This window comes from Anser brachyrhynchus (genome assembly GCF_964034855.1).
Source record: "Anser brachyrhynchus genome assembly, chromosome: 17".
NCBI classification, from domain to species: Eukaryota; Metazoa; Chordata; class Aves; order Anseriformes; family Anatidae; genus Anser; species Anser brachyrhynchus.
The window spans coordinates 13856213-13872566 of NC_137710.1; the positions used below are offsets into that span (position 1 = coordinate 13856213).

At 48.6% G+C, this 16354-nt stretch overlaps 1 protein-coding gene and 1 long non-coding RNA gene across 15 annotated transcripts in view; one reads left to right on the plus strand and one right to left on the minus strand.

Moving 5' to 3' along the window:
• Positions 1-5740: 5740 nt before the first annotated feature.
• On the minus strand, positions 5741-8656 carry LOC308179297. Its single transcript, XR_013940326.1, has 3 exons — positions 8345-8656; positions 7021-7142; positions 5741-6112 (listed from the first exon to the last, which is right to left on the minus strand). It is a non-coding gene; the product is annotated as an uncharacterized lncRNA (long non-coding RNA).
• Positions 7906-16354, plus strand: part of MTMR3 (myotubularin related protein 3) — a 91865-nt gene continuing 83416 nt past the window's right edge. For 7 of the 14 annotated variants that reach the window (XM_080559220.1, XM_080559226.1, XM_080559222.1 and 4 more), the window contains exons 1-2: positions 7931-8111; positions 8664-8707. The gene's annotated coding sequence lies outside the window, so the exon portion shown is untranslated. Of the gene's footprint in view, positions 8112-8663; positions 8708-16354 lie in introns of all 14 variants that reach the window. The other 7 variants (XM_080559218.1, XM_080559215.1, XM_080559216.1 and 4 more) reach the window with 3 other exon arrangements.

Below are 16354 nucleotides of genomic sequence, written 5' to 3' on the forward strand. Positions count from 1 at the left end.
AGACAGGACCCCGGCACCAACGTGCTGTGCGAAACACTTATCAGAACAAAACTCCAGTAATTATGTCAGATTCAAGGTTTGCTCTGAGTTTTTAGTGGAGGATAATATTTGGCAATTGAAGCATGATTCGTTTGCAAAGGCATCTGTTTATTTCCCCTTCTTTGCCAACCTTCCTCCAAAGCACTGGTGGAAAGATGCCAAGTGACTCAGTGGGCTTAGAGTCTGTCATCAGGCTGGTTTGAATCACTATTCCTCTTTTCAGGTTTTTTTTTTGTTTGTTTAATATTTTTTTTGTCCTTTTACCTTACTGATTGTGTATTATGTGCTTGATTTCCTAAAGCACTATGAACTCTTGGAGCCTCTGCCCAAATTATTGGTGCTAATATGTGTGTATAACTGAGGTTTGTAATGATGTGTATACACGTTCCTGGTACAAATTAAATTTAACCTGGCAAATGAATAGAAATTAAACAAGTCAACAAAAAAAAGCTCCTCTGCTCACCTGTGTACCACATGCCAGAAACCGTTAATACTTCAGGACAGCAGAAGTCAAATATGTCATTTTAATGCAAATCAGAGGGAAAAGCTGCCTTCCACTTGCACAACGTCCCAGTTCCAGCAGCGCAGAGTAACTACTGGCCCTGGCTGCATGGAGAAGTAAAGCACTGAAGGAGCTTGTGGGCTGCTGAGGTCTGCAGGAAAATCCCTCCTCCCAGGTTTGCTCCAAAGCCACCTGAAGTTACTGGGCAAGTGGGCTTTGGATCAGATCCCCAGCGGAGAACTTGTCCAGACAAAAGCTCTCGGAAAAGAAGCTTTTTGTAAAAGGTCCTTCTTTTAATATGATTAATGTCTGGGAGGAAGTTGTTCAGCGCTGAATGTAACCATGAAGATTATCAGATGTCACAAGTCAAAGCCTGGGAAGAATGCCCTGGTTCCGGTACCTCTGTCAGTATTTTGACAGATAGACACCAATAATCGCCTGGACTCTGTTTGCGTGGTAAGGACACTCCTGGCTTGGCTAGCGATAAGACACAAAAGCAGCCTTTTAATTTCAGGCAGTGTAAAAAGCACCGAGAGGACTGAGGTGCTGGAGCTCTCCCAGTAACGCAACTCTCTGAGGTCAGTGTTTTCTGTGTAGGTCTGTCATGAGCGCTGCAGTACAGCATCCTGTCTCTTGAGCGGTTTTTCAAGGTTCCTGCATTTTCTCAAATTCTGCCTGAAAGTCCCCAGTGACAGCCCGGGGGCTGGTTAGAATATCTGCTTCATTTGCGGTACAGTCATGAAAGATAGATGTTCTCCTCCTGCTCACACAGGAGTCTCGGCTCTTACGGGGCCAAGTGACCGGCTTCCCGGCATGCAAACGCAGCGAGGCACACCTGTTGTCCCTCTCTTCATCCAAAAGGAAATCACAGAGGGTTTAAGGACAGCAGCCCGCCCGTGCCGTGTTTACATGCAGCTCTGAGGGCACAGGAAACCCCGATGGACCATCGCTTCTCAGCACATCTTGAAAATATAAGTAAAATGAAAGGGTTATGAAATGACCGGAGGAAAATGTCAGTGTGATCCGAAAAAGAGACATAACCACAGTACTCAATTGCAAAGCTGGGGAAATTGGTCGCTATATTTTCTAAGCAGCTGAAATGCAATTACAGTAATAATGATGAATCAGTTTAGCCCTGGGCTTTGCTCTTTTTCAGCCCAGCTCCACTTTCTCCTTTTTTTTTATTTTATATTTTATCATAATGATGTATACATCAGCTTATCAAGGACTGACAGAAGTTACAAGCCTTTGGCAGCGTGTTGTGGATAGTCATAAAGACAGAGGTGTTATCAGTAAGCTACTGACCTGATGGATGCTACAATACTTTATTTTTCAATTTTCCATCATTCTCCAACTAATCCCCTCTTAATATATTCTTAGCATAAAGTCTCACTGTTGGATATTTTTTATTTTTCTCTCAATGAAAGATGCTGTGGATGGCCCAAGACAATTCTTAGTCTGTTCCCTGCATGGAACTGCTTCTGCCCGGGGCAGGAGCACCGGTTCCCTCTGTTCTGAGAGGCTGCTGCTACAGCTATTGCCTGCCCAGCAGAGCAAGGGAGTTGCTCAACTTCTGCAAGTTTTAATGGTGCAAGTTCCTGTGGGTAGGAACTCCCTCCTCTCTGCCACCTGCTTACCACAGTGGGCACAGACCCGAGAGTTTTATCACCGTATCTTTACAGGATACAGATTTACCAGTTAAAATAATACCATTTTCTAATGACGCTCAAAGCAGCTCTTCTGATCAGACAACTCCTTAGCCCTTCTTTGCCCTATGTTTTTCTTTCGTATGATGGGATAATTACTAGCTTTAGAAGGAAGGATCTTTAGTGTGCTCATTAAGAAAAATATATATGCTTTATTATTAAAAGCATTTGTCAGGCTGCATTGTTGTAGCAACCTAACATGACACAGCTGAAAGTTGTCAGTTAAGTTTTCCAAGTAGCCATGCTCTGTATAAAATATTTTGAACATTTTACTTTTAGCTTGCTTGGCTTTAAGCAAGCCTTGGATCTTAAGAATCTTTGTCTTTTAAGAATGAGAAAATAATGTAAGCAGACATAAAAGAAGACTTCCAAACATTCTGCCTACACTGGTATATCTTCAATATTGATGTCCTCAGCTTTTACTTCCAGGTACAGAAATGCCTTGCACAAACACAGCGTCATTCATCATCTGCAGAGGAATGCTCTGTGCTCGCAAACCCAAGCAGAACTAGTATGTTCAGTGCAAATTCTATACTCAAGTGCTGTCTGTTATTTCGCAGTTGGGCGCAGTATGTCTTCAGCTGGTCTGCTGGACAAATCTGGGTTCTCACGAGTCAACTAGCTCGCACATCAGTGCTGAGCCAGGCTCGGACTGTTGTGCCTGGAAACACTGTCCCCAAGGCCATTTTCAGTATTTCCTCAAAAGTGCTGTAGCTGTTCCATTGGAGCTGAAGTTCTTGGAGCCCCCTCAAATTTCATCTTTGGTTAGTCCTCTGATAATCATCTTGGTGAGCAGCCTTCGCCAAGACAACTTCTTCATGCTATGTTCCCTTCAACAAAGTGTCTCTAGCAGTGCCTCCTGTTAACACAGGGATACTGTGAGACAGAAAATCTTAAGATTGTTGGAAATGTTCCGACAAAAAAAAAATGTAATAAAAATTTCATTATTTTCAAATGATTCATCTACCTTTCAAAGGGATCAGTCATTCAGAGCATCTGTGTTTCAAGTCCCATCGGGATGACTGGGCGCCTCTCAGCTGGCAGATTTTAATCAGGGGAGCCTCACACCGTGCTGCTCATGTTGTCCTCAGCGCCTGCCGTTTGGATTAAAATGAACAAAGAAATAGCTGCATGGGGGAAGTGGAAAGAATGGAAGCACCTGCACAAAGAGGAGCACAGTATGAAAACAGTGGTCAGAGACATGTTTGAGCACAGCGTTCTGTTCGGGCATTGGTTAAAAACAACCAAAGGAAAAAGGGAACCAGAGAGTAAAAGGAGTAAAATGTCACGGTGAAGGATGGAAAAAATGGGAGAGAGAGGATGAAGAGAGCTGTTTTTGGATAGAAAGCTGGCTGAATGAGCCGGTTCGGAGTCCTGAAACTACCCTGTGTTTCATGATCCTCCTGTTCTTATGGGATTGGGACTTGTTTTGTTTTGTTTAAGTAATATCTGACCTTACCATCAGTTTTTCATCATAACAGAAACAACCCACAAAGTCTGAGTTTGGCTGTTTGGATCACAAGAATGAAGTGTATTAAAGGTTACTTGATGGTAACAGGGGCAGGAAAGTGCCTAGAACAAGTATGTTTTTGCCACTTCCACTGTGCCAGGTGCAGGATTGCACCTCAAATACATGATGGGCAAAGGAACCAGCAGCCGTGGGAAGATGATCGGAGGGACTGGGGTGGGATGACCCAGAACAGGGTGCTGACAGCCTGCACCCTGACCACATGTACATTTTAAATATGCCCTTACCAAATACAGCCAATAACTGAAATGACATTTGGGTTGTGACTGCACCCCAAAGAGTATCTTTCCACATCAGGTATTCCTTTTCTCTTCTTCAGAGGCCAACCAGTAGCTCAGTGACTGTGTCTCAAACAGCAAGAGAAGTCTGGAAAGGACTTTTTGGGTCCTCAGGGTCAGTTCTCAGCTGTCGGTGGCAACTGCATCAAGGTAAGGCAGCTCTGGAAGGAAGATCCAGAGCCTCTGGACTTGAGCTGTTGGAAGCTCCGACGTTCTCATGTTTCAGCCCAGACTCTTCATGGCCACCGGATACTTGTTTGCTCTTACGCTAACATCACCCTTGCTCTTAAGGGAGATGTGTTTACTTCTGTGTTTACTCCCTAAAGTTTCATAGAAGTGACTGTATCCCTTCTCAGCATTCATTTTTTTGGCTAAAGAAATTATGTCAAAATCTTTACATAAGAAAAACTCTGGATTACCCTGTAATTATCCTCCAGTCACATTTTAAGTTTGTCTCCCTTGATTGAAAGTGACCAGAGCTGCACGCATAGTTCCAGAGAAGGCTGCAGCAAAGCTTTGTATAATGGTACTAACATTTTCCCCTTCTCCTGGAAATATCTCAGTTGATACATGCTTTTTGTCAGAGCTGCTTCCTATTGGGAGTTCTCGGTCATTTTGAGATCAACAAATACACCCAGATTTTTCTCTTCTTCTGTCATTTCCAACTGATGAGCTCCCAGCTCACAGCAGAGATTCTTGTTCGCAATTCCCAAGTGCATGACCTTGTACTTTCCACTATTAAATTTCATCCCATTTCTAATGTGCCAGCACTCAATGTTATCCAACTCGTCTGGCAATACAGATATTCCCTCTGTACTGCTGCTGCCTCCCAACTTTGTGCCATCAGCAAATGCTGTCAGCTCGCTCCTACCTTTTGTTCCAAAACCTGCCTGAAATATATTGTGCAAGATGAAAAGACTGTAAGAAAAGGTTTGCTGGGTCAGCCTGATGGTCCCTGCTGTCCAGTACTCCATCTCTGAGAGGCAATCAGAGCTGGGCACAGGAGCCCAGCCACTTTCTCCTATCGCTTCCCTCGGCACTCCTCATGAATTTATTTAATACATTTTTGAGCCTGCTGACAGTCTCAGTCCAAATCATTTCTTAAAGAGCACAGCTCCACCTTCACAGTCTACTTTTCCACCCAAACTATTGTCATCTCTGTCACTAACTTCTTACCTACGGAATAGCTCCCCAGATAAACAATTGGCCATGTGGCGTTGTATCTGATATCCTACTAAATCCAGCTAGATCACATCTATTGCATATCCATTGCCTAGAAAACAATTATCAGAGAAAGGTGTCAGTTTAATGTTATCTATCTTCGGTACAGACATGTTGCATTTTACTTTATTTATCACTTACATGTCTGTCCCCAACTACTTGTTTCCTTTACTTTCATTTTAAAGCTTCTAATGTTCCTGAGGTCAGACAAACAGGTGTGTAATGACTGAATTGCTTTTCTTCCTCCTGGTTAAGAACAGATAGTGCTTTGGTGGTTCCTCAGTAAGTCATTAGTACCCTGACAAATTAAAAACTTTGTACGGATGAGTGAGGATATGTTCCAGGTTTGTCAGAACTATAGGCTTGGGAACACCTTGTTCCCTGAGCTGCGCGTCAGGTTCTCATGGGCCTCGCTCTCCCTTTGGGTACAGAAACTTTTACTTCCATAAAGTAATTCTCTTTAGCTATCATCCTTTGCCCCAGTTGTCATAGAAAATAGTGGCAAAAGTCGTTTAACATGGGGCCATACCAAATATTTATTAAAAAATAAATTGGAACACAAGAAGTGGAGATAGAAAGAGCCCAAGACGTAGACACTCTGCCTGCAATCTGTTTAAGCATATTGGTAAAGATAACACCAAAGAAGACAATTTGTGTCACTGAAATAAGCAACTGGAAGCTGTTCCTCAGTCCTTGCTGTCACAGTGATGGCACTCCAGCTTGTTCCCATTCTTTAAAAAACAGAAGGAGCAACCAGCAGGTTATGCTGTACGGAAGCCCTGGGTCTCCGGGATTCAGTTTCCTGAAGTAGGTGACATTTGATCTCCTTCCGGGCATGCTGCAGAAGCAAACAATTAACAAGGAGTTTTCAAAATTCGCATTCTGCCCTAATGCTGTCAACACATGTCCTTTTGAAATACAGCTATACTAGCAGAACTTTTTTCATTGCTTTTGGGTATAAACAGGCCAGGGATCCTGTTTTTCCCTTCAGTTACCTGTATTTCTTCCAAAGTTTCTCTGAAGGTACATATTGACTTTTAGATCACATTTGCATTCAGACGATGGTTTGTTGTTGGAAAAAATCCCTTCAGAGGGGCTCATTAACTTCCTTTCAAATGTTTACTGTCCTCAACCAAGGGAACTAAACTAGAAAACAACTCACCATGTGGCTTATATCTGAGTTTAAAGACACTGGGATCCTGTATTTTGTATTGTTCTCTCCAAACAGTAATGCCATTTCCAGCTTAAATATGACTTAATGACAGACTGAAGTCCATCTGTTACAATGACTAGCCTTGGACTCAGAGGGAGAGTCCTGTGGATAATTTAGGAGTACATTTTATAGTTACTTGCAAGCATTTCATTTCAGATCAAGGCAACCATGAGCAGGTGGAACTATCTCTCAGAAGTACAACCTGACCTACATACTGTATTGTAAATTAAAGATATGTATAAAAATAAAGCATTAACGATCCACCACATTTGCAACAAGACCCAGATACGATTTCTGCAGCTGAAAAGGAGCAAGCACAAGGCTTCGCTAAGGCTTCATTTTGGAAGCTGCGATGCTTCCTGCTGACCCGTCCCTGCTATCTGCGCTCTGACAGGGTGGCCGCTCGCCTCTCAAGCTCTGTGGTGCCCTTCTGCTGCTTAGCACTCGTATCCCTTTTGCTTTATCGCTTTTCTCCCAACTTCCATGTGTTTTTTGGCTCCTGCAGCTCTTGTTGGCTCCCTGCTCTCCATTACCTCATGCCGTAGGAGCTGCAGGCTGCTCGGGGTGGCTTGGACAGCGCGTCTACCCATGGCAAGGGGCCACACATGTCCCTGCAGCTGAGCTGAATGTCACAGAAGCAAAGGAAGGCATCGACCTGCGCGTAAGAGTGGCGTTTAGCCAGGTTTGCTGTTTCTCCAAAGGTTTTAGGAGAGCTCCTGAGGAAGGCCCCGCTGCTGCAGACTGACCCAGGCTCACAGAGCCCCCCAGCCTCACACCTCGGCCACCACATCACCCTGCCGCCTCAGCGGGGCTGCCGAGGACAGACTGGGCTGGCTGTGCCTAGTGAAACGCTGCGAGGAAAGGATGAGCATCCCCCCATACACACATCGAGGGGAAGGGGTGAGCATCTCCCTATACACACACCGGGAGCAAGGGGCAAGCCCCCCACACGCCGTGAGGGAGACCTTATTGCTCTCTCCAGCTACCTGAAAGGAAGTGGTGGGGAGCTGGGGGTCGGCCTCTTCTCACAGGTAACTAGTGATAGGACTAGAGGGAATGTTTAGGGGAGGTTTAGGTTGGAAATGAGGAGACATTTCTCTCAGAAAGAGCAGTCAGGCATTGGGTCGGGTTGCCCAGTGAGGTGGTGGAGTCACCGTCCCTGGGGGTGTTTAAGGAAAGGCTGGACGTGGTGCTTGGGGACACGGATTAGTGGGTGACATTGGTGGTAGACGGATGGTTGGGCCAGATGATCGCGGAGCTCCTTTCCAACCTTAACGATCCCACGACCCCACGATTCTACGCAAGGCCGAGCCTCCCACCTCACCCCCCCCCCAGCGCCTCCCCTCACAGAGCTGCGGGAGGGCGGCGGCGCGGCGCGCCCGGCCCCGCCCCGCGGGGGCCGGGCTGGGCGGGGGGGGGGGGGCGGAGGCGGAGGCGCGCTCCCGCTGCCGCTCCCGCCCGGCCGTGCCCGCGCCGTGCCCGCGCCGCGCGGCCGCCATGTTGTTGTGGCGGTGAGAAGGCGGCGGCGGCGGCAGCCGGAGCCCAGCGAGCCGGGCCCAGGCAGGCGGCCGAGCCCCGGGGACCGGCTGTGGGGGCCCCGCGCCATGCCCGGCCCTGCCCCGCGGTAAGGAGCCGCCGGGGCCCTTCGAGGCCGCGGTTCGGGGGCGGGCGGAGGGCCGGGGCCTGGCGGGGGGCGGCCGGGCGGGCAGCTGGGGGCCGCGGCACGGCTGGGCCCGGCACGCCCCCCGGCCTCCGCCTCCTCCTTCTCTTCTTCCCCTTCCTCCTCTTCTTCCTCGGGGGGCTCGGGCTGCCGGGGGAGGGGGAAGATCCTGCCTGGCCCCGCCGTGTGGGCCTCACCCGGCTCCGGCCGCCGCCTCCACGGCCCTGTCGCGGCGGCTGCCGCCCGGCCTCCTTCCCGGCCTCCCTCCTTGCCTCTCGGCCTCCTTCCCCGCCTCCTTCCCTCCCTCGCTGCCCGCCGAGGCCTCGCCCCCAGCCGCTGGCAGCGGGGGTCCCCTGCGTGGCTTCTCCTGCCGCCGCCTTCAGGCCCCCCCCGGGGTGCTGGGGGCCGAAATTCTCGTGTGTCCCCCCCCGTGCCAGTACCCGGTGCGGCTTTGGGTGTCCGTTTGTGGGGTGCGGGGGCTCTAACTGTGCCTCTTCCCCGTCTTCTTCTCAACAGCTCTGTTCTGTTGATGGGATCCGAGCAGATGTTGCCCTTCTCTGGTAAGTGGTGGTTTGCGCTGCCCCCAGATGTGGAGTCTTTGCATTTTGTTTAAGTGGAGTTTCAGCTTTGGCGCGTAGTTGTTCCCTTTTCTGCCCTTTCTTTCAGGGAACGTTGTATTATCAACAGGTGAGCTCTCGTGTTCCCTCAAGTCTCTCTGTACAGGAAACTGATTCTCTCGTCCTACGTGCTTCCCTCGCTGGGGGAAGGCTGGTTATGAGCTCCTAACTCCGGCAGACTTTACCTATGAGAACTGCTTTTCTCCTGTCTGAGTCCTCCACCTGTTTGTTTTCTTGTGCCGTGAGCCCACGTAGTCACGTGCAATAAGGGTTTCTTTTAGAGGAAAAGAGCTCGTCTAGGGGATCACATAAAGCAGTGCTGAGTGTAGCGCGTAGCTTTACGGTGAAAATAAAGGGATATCTGAAATTCCTAGGCTAGTTCATTGGGAAGGGATGGTAGTGTAGCTGAAGGAACTGCGGCAGGCTTTCTTCAATACCTGTCATGCTTGAAGCTTTAGGTAGAGGGCCGAGGTGCTTCTTGCCTGTTCCTAAAGAAAGGCTCCTAGTATTTGAAAATCGTTTGGTGGCAGAGAAGGGGAGCTCCTATGGAGGAGCACTTGTAGATAACTCGAAGGGAGGAGCCTTGACATCTGATACACACATCGCTTCAGCTGTGGTTTTAGAGGATAGAAAAAATGCTTTCTTTCATAGTACAGGAAATACTGTGGACTGTAAGTGTTGAAACTTTCTGCAGATAAGTAAAGGCGGGGCATGGGATTCTGAAATGCTTCACGGAGAAGTTTGGGTGCCTGCTTCGGAGTTTGGGGAGGGGCAAACGTGCGGAAACAGTAACGTTGAGCAGTGGTGGTTTTTGGCAGTAACTCCAAAAGGTGCTTGTCCTACTTCAGATTATAGGCTTCCAGGAGTGATACATTGAGTCAGGCTGGTTCTCTTGCTAGCAGTGCTATAGGTACCTGTCCAGGTTGTCGCTGATGTCCATGGCTGGTAGCTGTCTGCACTAGAAACTGGTAAAATGTTAGCCAGCTTCAGAAATAATGTGCAACCTACAGATGATCCCTGTGGGTGGAATAGGCCATCTTGATAAGCTCTTTTTTTCCCATAAAAATGGCCATCCGCAGCTGAACGAGGTGCGAGTGCCGCGTGCCCGAGCTTCTGAAGGCAGAGGATACAGTACTTTATCTTCGATCTTCTTCCACCTACATGCCACACAGGGTGGTGGAGAGAAGTATGTTGTCAGCCCTTCAAGAGTAGGAGGACTGAGCAGTGCTCTGCTGGCAATTAATGTGTACACGTGGAGTAACGTAAGGAGGAGGGTGGCGTTAGGCTGCTGGAGCGATGGGATGAGCCCGACAAGGCTGCTGGAGCAAGGGAGAAGGAATTGTCCCTGCGGAGTGAACGGGAGGAACTGGGTTAGCATCCAGCACGAGGCCTGGGATGTGCTCGCCTGTGGAGAGCAGAGGGAGGCGATGGCTGTTCCTGGCCTGGTCGCTTCCTGCGGGACAGGGCTGGCCGCCAGGGACCGGCCTCTTCTGCCTGACGGCGGTGGTGTCTTTGAGCCCGTGCCTGCAGGTGGTCCAGTAGCGCTCAGCGAGCGTTGTAAACCAGAGTGAGAATCCCAGGTACTCGAACGTGCCTTTGTTTCATAGTTGCTTTCGTTGGCTGAATCAACTAACATAACTTGTAAATGGTTCTTTCAAAAGAAGCTCCCAAGCGCTGAATTGTCTAATCCTGTTCTTTGCTGGGATGGACCACTGTTCTGCGTTCGTCTCCAGCTAGAGTGGCCGGTGCTGTAAAGGGCTGCCTTGTAGGTCCCATACGGGTTCTACATCTCCAAGAGAAGAGCTTCCCGACTTCCAGTTCCACCCCTTTTGTGGATGTTGGTGCCATAACTTTCCAACGCTTTTAAGAAAGCTTTGGGAATATGCGTAGCACTCAAATAATGTTGTAATTGTTGTAATTAACCACGTTTTTAAGACAGTTATTCCTTTATCTTTGTGAAGTTTGATGATTAAAGGGCGATTGAGTGGCTTGTGTGACAGACTTAAAAGCGAAGTTCGTGCTAGTTTAGGAATTGAAATACTGACTTTTTCATAAGGCTCGCTCTGCCCAGTGAAGAACTGAAGACCCCAACTTGCAATGCGCTATAACTTCTACCTTGGATGCACTAATCCTGAGTGGTGCAGGATCCCCGTAGCCAGATGGGTGTATTGACTTGCATGTGTGACGATTTCTCGTCTGCTTCTTGTGGGATGGGCAAAAGTCGCAGACCGTGGCGTCATTTGGTGTCGACTTCTTCAGAACGTAGCTGGGAACGGAAACAGCCGAGACTTTCTCAACTATCCACCCCAAAGGCAGGGGACGCCAGCTGGCAATGTGCTGGTTATTGCAGGACACGCGTTGTAAGCTAGAGGGAGAATAGCCTAGACCTGGCCTTCCCCTCCTGCTTACCGGCTTCCGGTGGTGGTGTAAAGGAGGCGAACGCCGGGTGGCCGGGGTGATTCTAGGAGGTAATGTTGTGGGCCATAAGGCAATCCTCAGCTCAGACTGCTGAGCAGAACGAGGGGGCAAAACGCCCTGCGGCAGTGGGGAAGGAGAAGAGCGCAGCGTTATCTTGTAGAAAGCAGTGGTACCTTTGCCTTTAGTGCGTTACTAAGTGCAGCGGGGTTGTGTCGGTGATGGGGGCTGGAGGTGCTTTGGTCGCCTGCAGTGAGCAGCAGTGTATGCCTGGAAGGGAAACGTTGGAGCTGCAGTATGCGCCATGCAACGTGAGCCAGGGAAGAAGAGCAAAGGCTTTCCGGAATGTTGATTGAAATCGGTAAGTTATTTCTGAAGCCATTGTCCATGGAAAAATAACTGGTTTTAAAGGATTAACCCAAAATACAGTTGCCGATACCTAGCATTGGTTTGTCATCGGAAATACCTCTGACTGAGAACTGTAATCTAAGGTGTGGGAAGAAGCAGTCGGGTTGACGTGCGTCTGGTTGCTGGTTCAGCTGGTGGCTGGAAATGCGCCCTGCAGGTCTCGCAGGGGGCCGCTGGCTGCCTGCAGGTGTTGCTCCCCATGGGTGTGAATGCTGCAAAGAGCTGCAGCACCGTGGGCTTGGCATGGTTCAAAGTTTAAGACCTGTGTGTGCATGACTGGGGTGCATGTAAGGGAGGCAGCTGATAGTGAGACGTTGTAACAGTGGTCCTGTAGCTGGGGGAACCCTTCCCAGCTCTGAGTAGGAGCAACAGCCTCTGAACAGGACTGCCCAAATGGGGCCTTCGTGCCCGGCCTCGGGGCAGCTGGGTCTGGGGAGGCTGGAAGATGGGTGGCCCTCGGTCATAATGCAGCTAAACTTGTACAAGCTGCGCTGCTGAAGTGTTACCAGGCTTCCAAATCGAACATTTTGAGCAAATTTCGAGTAACTTTTGACTTCAGTTCTCCATCAAATCGTTCTCCGGCTTAGGAAGAGCAGGGCAGGGGCCAACGCCAGGGCTTGTAGCAGTCGGGGGTCTCGTGCAGCGTTAGGACTGGTCCTAGCTGCGAGCCCTGAGCCTGGCCTGGAAAACGGTCCTGGCAGCTGCGGAATTGGCTTGAAGCTAGAACAAAATTAGAAACTTGGTGCGAGCCCTCCTCTCCTTTGGAAGAGCTGGGTGTTTGAAGGGCAGCTGGAACAGCCCGTCGCCCTGACGGGTGCCTTCGTTACAGCGAGGGCTGTTACAGGGCATGTTCAAGTGCTTGATCTCGGGAGATCAAGAGGCAAGGTACCTCTGAATTCCAGAACGTGGCCTAGAGGATGGTTAATATGTGCAGGAAAGATGATGCATTTGTGCTCTGATAGCTGAATTTGATTTCTTTTTTCCCTTGTCCTCCTTCCTGTTGTTCCTCTTGACCTCAGACTGTTCTGTGCTCACCTGTTTGCTTCGTGGTCCAATTACTCCTGCGCTTTCTGCAGAGTGACAGTTTCCGTAGGGTTGGGCAGGGTTTCTGCACAGCATCTCCTCTCACGTGGCGGCTGCTACCAGCTTCTGGGGAGAAGTTAAAGGCTCCAGTGTGAGGAGAGCTCGGCAGCTCTTCTGCTTTGTGGGCAAGCACGTGAACGTCAAAGGTCTCTGAGTACCCTCCTCTTCGTCTTCCCGTGGCTGAGCTTTAAAATAGGATGGTGTGGTTGTGTTGTTAACCTGGTTACAGGACGTATCCACTTAAATGTTCCCTTCCTGCTGGATTAGGGCTGATCAATGTCCCTGCTGGGTCCTGCGGGGCTGGAGCAGGGCTTGGGTACTTGGTGTCTTGACTGGGATGGTTTTGCAGCTGCACACACCCGCAGCTGGAGGCACGTCGTAAACTCGAGGCTGAGCATACTCAGGGAACATCGAATATCTTGGTTTTTTTGGATCGCTTTAATTTCAGAACTGAAGTTACTCTTTTCCGGCGCTGTCTCTAGCAGATGTGCAAGGTCTACCCTATCAGGTCCTACTTTCTGTAGCCATTACTGGGAAAAGAATTGGAAAAGATACTTTTTAACTTCAGTGTCAGCTTCCTACTTCTCAAGGAAGCAACATTGTCAAAGTAACGTGCTGCTTATGTCCAATTTTCCCATGCTATGAGTACAGTATCTACTTGGCTAAGACTTCCAGGGAAAGCTCTCTTGTTTGTAGTATTTCTTAGCCTGTTTTACAGGTGTGGAAGGGTTTTCCTTCAGGAAGACTGGTGGAAAACTATATATCAGGGTTTAGCTGAGATTTCTGAAAACAAAATAGCTTGAAATAGAGATCTCTAGCTAAGGTGCCTGTCTGCAGGATGAAGTGTCTTGTGCGTATGAGTCTAAATAGTTTCTTTAAGTGTTTCTGCCTGTTCTGGTGCAGTACAAGGTTAGTTCCTAGAACGCAGTCAGTATGGGGGGAGGTAATGCACTTCAGGTTGAATTTGTGGAGGAAGACTGTTGCATTGCCATAATTAAGCCTTTGTAGCTTTCCTTTCTGATCCCAGAGGCGTATGTCCTGGTGCAGGCACTACAGAAATGCCGTTAGCACTGGTTTCTGTTGCCCTTCTGGGGGCCTCATTTGCTTCTCCTGCTTTGGGACTAGAAACTAGGGCTATATTCAAAGCATTCATTCTGTAGCACTACCTGAGGGAACAGAGCTTCAGGAAGAAATAAAAATAGTTTCTCTTTGCCTGTGCATTTAAGAGAAGGTTTTCACTCAGGCTCCACAGAACAGAACTTTTCTCTGGTGCTGCTTTCTGTCCTGGAAATGCCTTGGGGAAGCTGCTCGGCGCTGCCTGCGTGAGAGGACAGAAATGCCTGTCTGCTGCAAAGCGCAGCTGGAAATGGAGTCTGAAGACAAGATACATTTGGCTAGCTTTCCGAACCTCTCTCGGATGATGGAGCAGAAGAGAGGACTCCCTCCTGTGAGCAGTGCTTTAGGTAGGGGCGATGTGGGTCTTAAGCCTTCCAGTCCTTTGAGCGTGACTCCTCCGTTTCAGTCCAGTGTGACTGTTCCGTGCAAGTAGGCTTACTTTTTTGTGTTTTGGTACAGCTGCTGGCAGGGTTTCAGAAAATAGGTGGAAAATCTGATCTTTCCTTGAGTCTTCATATCCTGTAGGGTTTGGATCCTGAGAAGACAAAGGCAGACTGCTAGATTTGTGATTTCAGTAAGTTAAAAATGTAGCCGAAAGTATCGGAAGGGGCCTGTGTGAAACTGAAGGCGGAGTTGAAGAAGTGGTAACAAAAAGGAGGAGCAACCCAAGGTTAGAGACAACTCACTTGCACCTACCGTGCCTTCGGGGTCTCAGCGTCTCACCAGCCTACAGCAGACGTTATGTGGGGAAGTCCGGTCGGTGCTTCTGGGGGGAAGCCCAGGTTTTGGTGTGGAGCAGCTCCCAGAATGGTCCTGTTCACTTCCTGGGGCGGTGTTGGTCTGCTGCAACTGGGATGCTGTCAACGTGAGTGTTAGCAGCTCCTGGAAGTGGTTGTGGCAAGGTTTGAAATTGGAAAGCGTTTCCTTGGCATTTCCTATCTGGTTTTTAGGCGGGAGCCCAGCAGCCTGACTCCTTGTTTTCTCTGCAAGTGGATCACAAAAGGGAGTGAGCTTGTTGCTGTGGCTGGCTGATTTCATCTCTTGTAGCCATAATTGACCTAAATGTGTACCTGGGAAAGCTCTACCCACTGCATTGCTCTCTGTAAGCTTGTAATTGCTATCATTGAAACTCAAAGCGGAGATAAAACGAGATGAAGTTCTGTCACCCCTAATTACACCGTGCGCGTCCCTGACGGGATGCTCGCTTTGAGACCTCTCCAGACCCAGTTCTGGGCCTGTTGAGCTGAACTCTCTTTGGGTTCGCTTGCCTCCCACCTTCGTGTGGCCTCTGACTTTCAGAACTACTGTTATCAAAGCTCACTTCGACTGTTCCGTGGGTTCTGTAAGCTCAGTCTCTTAAAATATTTGTCTGTGTACTGACAAAGAACCGATGATCAAAAGGGGAAGCTACAAGATCAAAGCTCACCTGTGTATCCTGGAGGCAGATTTGCTTGTAAATTAATGAGAGGACATTGCTCCAGCCCTCCTGTAGTCAGTTTGCTGTGGTTTGAATAGAGCAGAAACACTTTCCTGAGTCCTGTGAGCTGGTAGCTTTGCTTTTATTCTATTTGAGTTTTTTTACTTTCCTCATGACAGTAGCTGTGGCTGTTGTACGGTACCTGCAAGCTCTCCTTGAATCTTCATGGTGTCTGACGGACTGCACTGATCAGTCCAACCCTGCTTCCCACCTCTGGGAACGTGGCTAGTGGACGGAGGCATTGCTAAACTTGTGATCCAAGAGACTTGACTGAAGTGCCTGGACGTACTGCGTTCCTAGGTTCTTTTTATTTGCCTTTAAATGGAAGCAGGAAGCAAGCGAAGCCTATTTAATGTAAGCTTGTAGGTTTATTGCCTCTGCCTGCAGACCTTGCTCCCATCTGAGCGCTGTGCATGTTTTTCCTGAGTGGATAAACTTTGCATCAAATGAATGACTAATCCTTATCACACAAGCGTTCATCTTTACAATTAAGAGTTCCTGCTCTTTAATTGCACGGTGATTGGACATACTAGTCATGAGTGCATTTGAGAGCTCAGATTCTTCATTTTCTCTCACTGCTGGTAGCAGGAATTTGCTGTGAACGGGGCATTATATTCTGGTTGGATACCCATTATAATTACATTCTCATCTTTGTCTATGTTCAGTGAACCTTTCTTCGAGCAACCTCCAAAAGAATGTACCTTTTTGCACTTTGGGAAAATCTGAACTCTGGGGAAAAAGGGGGAAGATGGGAGCAAGGTCAGTATTTTGAGGTCTGCTAGGCTTTCCTTATAGGTTTGGCTAATGGACTATGGTCGAGGCATGGTTGTTTTCTAATGCAGAATACAATAGCTTGCTTGTTTTCTTTTACTTCGGACTGGAATCTCTTAATCCCTTCAGGCTCAAGTGTGAGTATCACATGATTTGGAGGTGTTTGGTTAGTGTGCTCCACTGCTGCAGAGCATCCCTGTGCGTAACGGATGAGTAAATCGGGACAGCAGGGAGAAGCAACATGGGCATGTTCAGTTTTGGAGACTCATGTCGAAGCTGTTAATGCTTTGCGGGTGTGTGTTCTGGCAGAAATAAGGGCC